The sequence below is a fragment of the Eurosta solidaginis genome, unplaced genomic scaffold (assembly GCF_040869045.1).
Source record: "Eurosta solidaginis isolate ZX-2024a unplaced genomic scaffold, ASM4086904v1 ctg00001369.1, whole genome shotgun sequence".
In the NCBI taxonomy this organism is placed as follows: Eukaryota; Metazoa; Arthropoda; class Insecta; order Diptera; family Tephritidae; genus Eurosta; species Eurosta solidaginis.
In genome coordinates this window covers 116,461-127,354 of record NW_027137097.1, presented here as the reverse complement: position 1 = coordinate 127,354, position 10,894 = coordinate 116,461, and the positions used below count along the sequence as shown (strand labels likewise).

General features: G+C 37.5%; 1 pseudogene; it reads right to left on the bottom strand.

Moving 5' to 3' along the window:
* Positions 1–1,913: 1,913 nt before the first annotated feature.
* On the bottom strand, positions 1,914–2,544 carry LOC137236159 (uncharacterized; annotated as a pseudogene).
* Positions 2,545–10,894: the final 8,350 nt, after the last annotated feature.

The following is a 10,894-nucleotide window of genomic DNA, read 5'->3' as shown; positions in this document are numbered from 1 at the left end:
TATTCAATCCACGGTTCTCCAACTCCTTCTTCAGTTGCGGGATCTTCAATTCACTTAACTTTGCCATGTCCTTGTTGTCCTCTGGAATTTATTCAACAATTCCTCTTCTGACACCAATTGTAACGAATTTTTATTTGCAAATCCTCTTATTTGCAATCCTCTGCTAAGTTCGAATCACTAAACTGTTGAATAAATAACTCCAATATTGAATAACGGAAAAATGGCCTTTATTAAAATACTTCACAATAACACTCAAACTGTGCAACGAATAGCTTAATAACCAAACTGATATCTTAAAGGAAACTGACTTTCAAAATAATAGTGCTATTGCTCGCTAGATATCGTCTTACTCGTAACTGCTTGACAATTCAAATCAAACTGAATTCTTCTTACTCGCTGGCGCCGCTTTTATAGTTTACGCTGCATACTTCTAGGCTCTTCGATTTCCAGAAGTTACTAGTTGTTTCGGCTACAAAATCCCCAGCCACAACTACGTGCACAAATTATTGCTCTCTCTTGTGACAAAACTCAGATAAGGTATATGCATGTGTTTGTAGTTTACAGTCTCCCGCACACACATAAGCGTATAAGTAAATTCATCGGTGTGTGACATCTCATCCCTTGCTGCCTTGTATGTAAATGTTGCTCGTCGGAATGTGTACATATGTGTAGACGCAATTATTTATTCGTTTATGTAGATACATAATGATTGAATTATTGATGTGCATTCACGTCACTGCTTAGATCGGCTTAGAGCTGGCAGCACTCCTTAGTTTTGCTAATATTCGTAACAATATATTAAATATTGCTGATTTCGGTAAAAAAGTCAAGGCAAATGTGTATAAAAATAGGTATTTACTTCGATATTTGACGAACTTGTGTTTTACACAGCAATATATATACATATACTAGCAGACCCGGCAGACGTTGTTCTGCCCTAAATTTGGCTTATCTGCATACATTTTAATAAGCTTTTTCCGTCTAACTCTGCCCTATCCCTCTACACTTTTTCCTAATCTTTTTATTGACTCCTCCCTCCGTCTTTTTGGCTTCATCTCCATCTTCGTCTCATTCTATCTCTTTCTCAGTCTCCTTCTCTCTTTTCTCTTCTCTCAAATTTTTCTCCTTCTTCTTCATCTCTTATTGCCAGTCCGAGTCTCAGTCTCAGTCCCAATCCTAGTCCTAATCCCAGTCCCAGTCCGTCTTCTCGGAAATAAGCATCGTAAATACTAATATAAGCAAATTTATAGACGAAATTTCAGGCAAATCGAATAGGACGTATGTAAATAGGTATGTAGGTATTATTAATTCTTGTCTTTATTTCGGCTTCGCATACATATTTATCAGTTTTGCCAGGTTGATGCGACTAAATCGAATATCAAAATGAACTTTAGAGCTCTCAGCAACAGCTTTCATTTGATATCCATAATACACACACATTCTAGGGGTATCCGGGTCCATGTTTTGGCCTATATCTCGAGACCCTAGCCTCCCAGTTGTATGAAAATTATCCTGTACTATAGCACTCATCAACAGCTTTCATTTGAAATACATATTGTATAAACACATTCTAGGGGTACCCGGGTCCACGTTTTGATCTCAACACTCTAAGCACGTAGCGAAAAAAAGGTAGATGTTGGCCGATCCTCAGACCTACCCAATATGCTCACAAAATTTCATGGGAATCGGTTCAGCCGTTTCGGAGGAGTTAAGCCTCTAACACCGTGACAGAAGAATTTTATATATTAGAAGATATAAATCTAAGTAGTACATAGTATATATAATTAGTTCATATTACACATATATACAGAATAGGAGTGGAATAGATGCTAAAATCCTCCATCATTATAGTTAATTGAGCCACTTAGTGCGTTATTTACATATCAAGATGTATGAACCTTTGCATGTATACTTCAACATTGCGATTGCGAAGATTTTAAATTACCATTGCTCATCGATGTACGACCACTCATAGACCAACTCGAATCGAAACCACATGCCCGCAATAAAATTCGTACTAGAATTGAACCACGTGGTGAATCTGTGGCGATGGACGATGTCACCGAGGAACGTGCTGTTGTTGGTGTCGTTACAGTTTTTTGTCGTCTCTTTATAAGCGTATCGATAATTTTAGGTGTGGCATTATGTTATCTGTCGAGCCAAAGGATTTGTGAAATTTTTCGAATTGATGCGTTAAATTATTCATATTACCAGGAACACTGGCACGCGACCCAATAATTTACTATTACTACTGTTGCTACCTTTGTGATGGTGCGACGTTCCAAACCCTGTTGGTTTCGTCTTCATCATCATTGGATTCCGCATAGTCGTACCACTTTGTGGAAGATGACGATGACCTTGTAGATGATGTCGGTGAGATCGCTGGTGATGACGATTTGCCATTGTCGCGTGAGAGAGTGTATGCCCATTGCCCACTCCCAAGAAGTTGCTGAACGCTTCCGTTGTATTCTTCACTCGGATATTCGAAGAACCAATTCGAAGGAATCCCGAATCTTTTTCGCCTTTATGAAAGATTGAGAGCATGAATGAATAAGTAAGAAATTAACTCAAATAAGGTTCGCAAAAGTTTCGAGACGTATGCACAGCAACGCCAGAAGCAGTTGATAACCATGCCTTCTTAGTATACTAGGCTTGAAAACTAGAGTTAGGTCAATATTATTGATACACCCTGATACACGAATAAGTCCCACCGGTTGTGCCCACTGAATAATTCAACATGTGGGTCTTTTTTTTAAACTTCTGGAAAAGGTTTTTATAGCTTACTATATTTTTTCTCCCACTTCGAATAATCCTCTTTACCACTCGCTCTATACTTATAATCCTTCCTCTCGCTCCTCCTTTCATCCGTTCCTCATTATCTCGCTCTCCTTATTCAATTCTTTCTACTTCATATTCCCTCCTCCCCTTCCTCTCGAGCCCTAAAGACGAGTTTTTTAATATTGTAATGTGTGTAGATTAATTCCAGAAAAAGATTTTAGATATCGCCGCAGCACCCTTTCGCAGAATTTTATTGAAGAACACCTCCTCTGTCAGTTTTTCATTGTGAACCCACTATCTCACCCGACAATTGCTGACTGAGACAGGGCGTTTTCGAAATGGCAGCTAAGAGACAAATGTCAGTTCTTTAAATATTTATGTGGGCGAAGGTCACACAACTATCCGCTTAAAGACAAAGTTCTTTAATAACTCATTCATCTGCAACCAAGCATTTATGGAGAGAAAGAAGCATATAAGTGCGATAACCCCCGAAGAAATTTTTGGAAGAGCTTCCTTCAATTAGCGTTTTTTTTTTCTTACAAATTGGCGGGACGGGACCTACTTGTTTTATGCCGACTCCGAACGGCATCTGCAGGGCAGATGAGTTTTCACTGAGAGTTTTTCATGGCAGAAGTACACTCGGAGTGCTTGCCAAACACTGCCGAGGGGCGACCGCTTTAGACCAATTTACTTCTAATTGAAAAAACTTTTTTCTAAAATTTTGATGTTGCTTTTCGAAGGACTTAAACCCACAGTTAATACGCTTATTGGAACTTCTGAAGTTGAATAGTTCTACAAGGTCACGCAGACATGGCAAGGACCTGTCGGAGCCAATGCTAGAGAAAATTATACAAGAACTTTGCAATATGATGATGGCATTAATATAATCGGCCTAAAGTTCTACTTTGAACTGGAAAATATAGGTTTCATGGCGAACGAGGAGGAGGGCAAAACGGAGTATCTGCTGCCGTCAAGCAAAGAGTCAGCGCATTTGCGTTTTGGTAGGTTGGTTGATATGGCTGATGAATTTTGCTACAATAAGAAACTCAAATAATTTTTTTTTCAGTGTATGGAATTCATTTCTCTTTTATTTATATTAAAGCTCATTCAATTTTATTAAATATAGCTTAGTTAGTTTTAAACATAATGGACTTGGAGACTGCACTCCACACTGTGACACGAAGTGGATGCAATTCCGTCTCATGGAGTATCTGTGGGTTGGAAGCACTCCATATTCGACAATTTTGTTTGTTTATGTTGCCGTTTAAATCGAAATGGGCCTCGTCAGACATGAAAAGACAGTTCAACATGTTTCCATCCTCTTCCACCATTTGAAGCATCTTTTGGCAAAATTCCAAGCGAATCGGCAAGTTTGCAGCGTTCAGTTTGTTGGCCATTTGAATTTTATATGGGAATAAGTCCAAATCTTTGTGCATAATTGACTGTAATGACTGTCTGCTTACACCCATTTGAGCAGATAAACTTCTTGTCGAAACACGTGGATTGTTTTGTATGGCAGCAGCTACAGCAGCGATTGTTTGCTCCGTTCGAACTGAAGGGTTTCGATGGCAAATTGCTCGGCAAAATTGTTTACAAGTCTCATTATGGTCCATCTGCTCAGAGGATTGCCGCCAAACGTGCGCCTATACTCTCTTTGAACCGAAACTACGGACTCCAGTGCGTGATAGCGGCGGACAATCCAAATTCTTGTTTCAGTGTCCCAGTTATCCATTTTTGTTAAATATAAAAGTCCATCTGCAAAATAAAAAAAAAAAATTTACCAGATTCATTAAATAGAAAAAAGTTATTTAATTTTCTTTTGGTAGCGGCTTTCATCAGCCACCCGGTATATAAAATCGAAACTGTGAATTATTGATGCTGGAAGTATTTGTCTTCTAAGCTTATCAAACTATAAACATGACAATAAGTGGAAACGTGGAATTAAAGAGTTTCCCAAGATATAATGACGTCTCTATTTTAAAAATCGCATGTCAAATAACCATTTCTAAAAAAAAAACAAAAAAAAAAATATTACTTTGGCTCAATTTGCAAGGATAAAGTGTTTTCTACAAATTTTAGGGGCGATCTTTTGCAACTTTTTTAATTAGTATGCAGACCCAGTCCAATGTCCAACCGTTTCATATACATAAATAAATAAAAGTCTTTTTTTATGCTCTGCGACCCCTTCATTTTGAACTTCCGGTTCCCGCTTATGAGTCTAAGACACTAAATTGTAGGAGAACCTTCTTATCTCTAACTTTCATTATACTCAGTTGAGCACTTAACTTTGATTGCATAACGGTTGGTTGTACAGGTATAAAGGAATCGAGATAGATATAGACTTCCATATATCAAAATCATCAGTATCGAAACAAAATTCGATTGAGCCATGTCCGTCCGTCCGTCCATTAACACGATGACTTGAGTAAATTTTGAGGTATCTTGATGACATTTGGTATGTAGGTTTCTGGGCACTCATCTCAGATCGCTATTTAAAACGAACGATATCGGACAATAACCACGCCCACTTTTTCGATATCGAAAATTTCGAAAAATCGAAAAAGTGCGATAATTCATTACCAAATACGCACTAAGCGATGAAACTTGGTGGGTGAGTTGAGCTTATGACGCAGAATGGAAAACTAGTAAAATTTTGGACAATGGGCGTGGCACCGCCCACTTTTAAATGAAGGTAATTTAGAAGTTTTGCAAGCTGTAATTTGGCAGTCGTGGAAGATATCATGATGAAATTTGGCAGGAACGTTACTCTTATTACTTTATGTCTGCTTAATAAAAATTAGCAAAATCGGAAAACGACCACGCCCACTTTTTAAAAAAAATTTTTTTTAAATTCAAATTTTAAAAGAAAAGTTAATATCTTTACAGCATATAAGTAAATTATGCCAGCATTCAACTCCAGTAATGATATGGTGCAACAAAATACAAAAATAAAAGAAAATTTCAAAATGTGCGTGGCTCCGCCCTTTTTCATTTAATTTGTCTAGGATGCTTTTAATGCCATAAGTCGAACAAAAATTAACCAATACTTTTGAAATTTGGTAGGGGCATAGATTTTATGATGTTAACTGTTTTCTGTGAAAACGGGCGAAATCGGTTGATGCCACGCCCAGTTTTTTATACACAGTCGTTCGTCTGTCCTTCCGCATGGCCGTTAACACGATAACTTGGGCAAAAATCGACATATCTTTAATGAACTTAGTTCACGTACTTACTTGAACTCACTTTATCTTGGTATGAAAAATGAACGAAATCTGACAATGACCACGCCCACTTTTTCGATATCGAAAATTACGAAAAATGAAAAAAATGCCATAATTCTATACCAAATACGAAAAATGGGATGAAACATGGTGAGGTAATTGGATTGTTTTATTGACGCGAAATATAACTTTAGAAAAAACTTTATAAAATGGTTGTGACACCCACCATATTAAGTAGAAGAAAATGAAAAAGTTCTGCAGGGCGAAATAAAAAACCCTTAAAATCGTGGCAGGTATTACATATATAAATAAATTAGCCGTATCCAACAGATGATATTCTGGGTCACCCTGGTCCACATTTTGGTCGATATCTGGAAAACGCCTTCACATATACAACTAACACTACCCCCCTTTAAAACTCTCATTAATACCTTTAATTTGATACCCATATCGTACAAACACATTCTAGAGTCACCCCTGGTCCACGTTTATGGCGATATCTCGAAAAGGCGTCCACATATAGAACTAAGGCCCACTCCTTTTTAAAATACTCATTAACACCTTTCATTTGATACCCATATCGTACAAATAAATTCTAGAGTCACCCCTGGTCCACCTTTATGTCGATATCTCGAAAAGGCGTCCACCTATAGAACTAAGGCCCACTCCCTTTTAAAATACTCTTTAACACCTTTCATTTGATACCCATATCGTATAAACAAATTCTAGAGTCACCCCTGGTCCACCTTTATGTCGATATCTCGAAAGGGCGTCCACCTATAGAACTAAGGCCCGCGCCCTTTTAAAATACTCATTAACACCTTTCATTTGATACCCATATCGTACAAACAAATTCTAGAGTCACCCCTGGTCCACCTTTATGGCGATATCTCAAAAAGGCGTCCACCTATAGAACTAAGGCACACTCCCTTTTGAAATACTCATTAACACCTTTCATTTGATACCCATATCGTACACAAAAACTCTAGAGTCACCCCTGGCCCACCTTTATGGCGATATTTAGAAAAGGCATCCACCTATAGAACTAAGACCCACGCCCTTTTAAAATACTCATTAACACCTTTCTTTTGATACCCATATCGTACAAACAAATTCTAGTGTCACCCCTGGTCCACCTTTATGGCGATATCTCGAAAAGGCTTCCACCTATAGAACTAAGACCCACGCCCTTTTAAAATACTCATTAACGACTTTCATTTGATACCCATATCGTACAAACAAATTCTAGAGTCACTCCTGGTCCACTTTATGGCGATATCTCGAAAAGGCGTCCACTTATAGAACTAAGACCCACGCCCTTTTAAAATACTTATTAACACCTTTCATTTGATACCCATATCGTACAAACAAATTCTAGAGTCACCCCTGGTCCACCTTTATGGCGATATCTCGAAAAGGCGTCCACCTATAGAACTAAGACCCACGCCCTTTTAAAATACTCATTAACGACTTTCATTTGATACCCATATCGTACAAACAAATTCTAGAGTCACCCCTGGTGCACTTTATGGCGATATCTCGAAAAGGCGTCCACCTATAGAACTAAGACCCACGCCCTTTTAAAATACTCATTAACGACTTTCATTTGATACCCATATCGTACAAACAAATTCTAGAGTCACCCCTGGTCCACTTTATGGCGATATCTCGAAAAGGCGTCCACCTATAGAACTAAGACCCACGCCCTTTTAAAGTACTCATTAACGACTTTCATTTGATACCCATATCGTACAGACAAATTCTAGAGTCACCCCTGGTCCACTTTATGGCGATATCTCGAAAAGGCGTCCACCTATAGAACTAAGACCCACGCCCTTTTAAAATACTTATTAACACCTTTCATTTGATACTCATATTGTACAAACGCATTCTAGAGTCACCCCTGGTCCACGTTTATGGCGATATCCCGAAAAGGCGTCCACCCATAGAACAAAGGCCCACTCCCTTTTAAAACACTTATTACACTTTTCGTTTGACACCCATATTGTACAAACGCATTCTAGAGTCAACCCAGGTCCACTTTTATAACGATATTCCGAAAAGGCGTCCACCTATAGAACTAAGGCCCACTCCCTTCTAAAATACTCATTAACACCTTTCATTTGATACCCGTATAGTACAAACAAATTCTACGTTTATGGCGATATCTCGAAAAGGCGTCCACCTATAGAACTAAGACCCACGCCCTTTTAAAATACTTATTAACACCTTTCATTTGATACTCATATTGTACAAACGCATTCTAGAGTCACCCCTGGTCCACGTTTATGGCGATATCCCGAAAAGGCGTCCACCCATAGAACAAAGGCCCACTCCCTTTTAAAACACTTATTACACTTTTCGTTTGACACCCATATTGTACAAACGCATTCTAGAGTCAACCCAGGTCCACTTTTATAACGATATTCCGAAAAGGCGTCCACCTATAGAACTAAGACCCACGCCCTTTTAAAATACTTATTAACACCTTTCATTTGATACTCATATTGTACAAACGCATTCTAGAGTCACCCCTGGTCCACGTTTATGGCCATATCCCGAAAAGGCGTCCACCCATAGAACAAAGGCCCACTCCCTTTTAAAACACTTATTACACTTTTCGTTTGACACCCATATTGTACAAACGCATTCTAGAGTCAACCCAGGTCCACTTTTATAACGATATTCCGAAAAGGCGTCCACCTATAGAACTAAGGCCCACTCCCTTCTAAAATACTCATTAACACATTTCATTTGATACCCATATCGTACAAACAAATTCTCGAGTCAGGCCTGGTCCACCTTTATGGCGATATCCCTAAATGGCGTCCATCTATAGATCTATGGTCCACTTCCTCTTAAAAGACTCTTTAATACCTTCCATTTGATACACATGTCATACAAACAAATTCCAGGGTTACCCTAGGTTCCTTTTACAAAATGGTGATTTCCCTTACTTTGTCTCCACAGCTCTCAACTGAGTATGTAATGTTCGGTTACACCCGAACTTATCCTTCCTTACTTGTTTTTAATTTGATATCTGGGGTGGTGGACTGCCCCTTTTTACTTAAACATATTTTCTTTGTTACTCCTAACATTTGTTTAAGGAATCATGCCACATTTTTTTGTGGGGCTGGCGAGGACTAATTATGCTGCCAATGCTCCTGTTGTCAGAGCTCTTAAAGAGTTTAATTTGCTTCCGAAATCTTCAGTTTTGGATTTCTCCTTTTGTGAAAATAGGTTTAAAATGCTACTTAATGACCAGTTAAGATAGTTGGTATTTGCCTACATTTGTAATTAGTCTGTAAGAAATGTAACAATTTCAAGATTAAAAATATATATCTATAAAATCTTTGGAGCAAAATCATCGCTGGAATGCCTTGGCATGGAAAGCCCCTTCTATATAAAATTATGAAAGATAAATTGAATATATTATTTCTTACCTGCTGTTTTTTCTTTGCTTTGATTTCTGAAAGTATGGAAGAAAAATAAAAAAGAAATATTAAAAACAAGTTTAAAAAATATTTTTTAAATGTTAGGAATATTAAATTTAAAAAAAACATAAAAAAATGTGTATCTACTAAAACGAAATAAATTTTATAATCATTTAGAAACAATAATAAAAGAAATTGTATACATAAATCTTTGTATTACAAAAAATGTATTCGAAAATATGCAACAACTGTGCAAAACATCAAAAAATGTAATAAAAGGGTTTAGTAAGAAATAAATTAAGTAACATAAAGTAACATAACATAACATAGTTAAGAACGCACGATGAATCGGTAAATGCTTCTAACGTTTGCTCAAATACTAAATCTTGAACTTTTTTACGTCAGCCATGCTTGGGTGCACTGCGTTCAACTTGCCTCCAAGGGCTTAAGGTGCCAACACCAGCAGTAGCAGCCAGTCCACCGCCATCAATCACTTCTATGTAAATTCGGGTTTTATTGTTTTTGTGGCGGAAGCTGTGAGTACAACAAGAAAGAAACAAAAAACAAATATTGTAGGAGGGAATTTTTTTTAACTTTCTTGCAATAGTAAACTTTGGTAGTTGTTGTTTTGTGGATGCGTGATTGAATGCTTTCTCAGGCTTTTGATTTCATGAAAAACTGATATTTTGAGTACAAATGAGTACGAGAATAATTTAGATGCAAATACTTAAGTAGTGATTTACTTAAGTAATGATATATAGAATAGAATAGGTCTTTCTTCCATTGGAATTATAAAACTTTCATTTTAAAGACTACGCCAAAATATTTCAGAGACTTTAGGTTGAGTTTGATTGAGTGGTAGCTACCTAATATTTTTTATTGACAGACGTTGTCCTGCCCTAAATTTGGCCTATCTGCATACATTTTAATAAGCTTTTTCAGTCTGACTCTGCCCTCCTCCCCTCTTCACTTTTTCCTAATCCTTTTATTCACTCCTTCCTCCGTCTTTTTCCTTCTCTCTTTTTTCTCTTCTCCCAATTCCTTCTCATTCTTCTGCATCCCTTTTTGCCTGTCCCAGAGGGTGGTATGTATCCCCCACCCTCTCGGCGGGCCTGGTGATGTGCTATACTTGATATCATTCGCTATAATATTTTTTATTGATAAGCAGGTTGTTTAATTAAACACCAAGCAATTACACGGAAGTATATCCGCACAACCTGAAAATTTGAGAGCCACTGCGTATACGTAACATTTTATTATTACGTATAAACAAATAAAAAAATGCAATAAAATAATACTGCGACTATAAACTGAGATATAACCTATCCCATCTTTCAAGTTAGATCAAACTACACACGGGGTGTAAAGCAAATTCAAAATCGGTTCAGTAGTTTAGGAGTCCATCGCGGCCAGAAATTTGGTGTCACGTGTTTTTTATATATTAAGATATTAGATTGGATT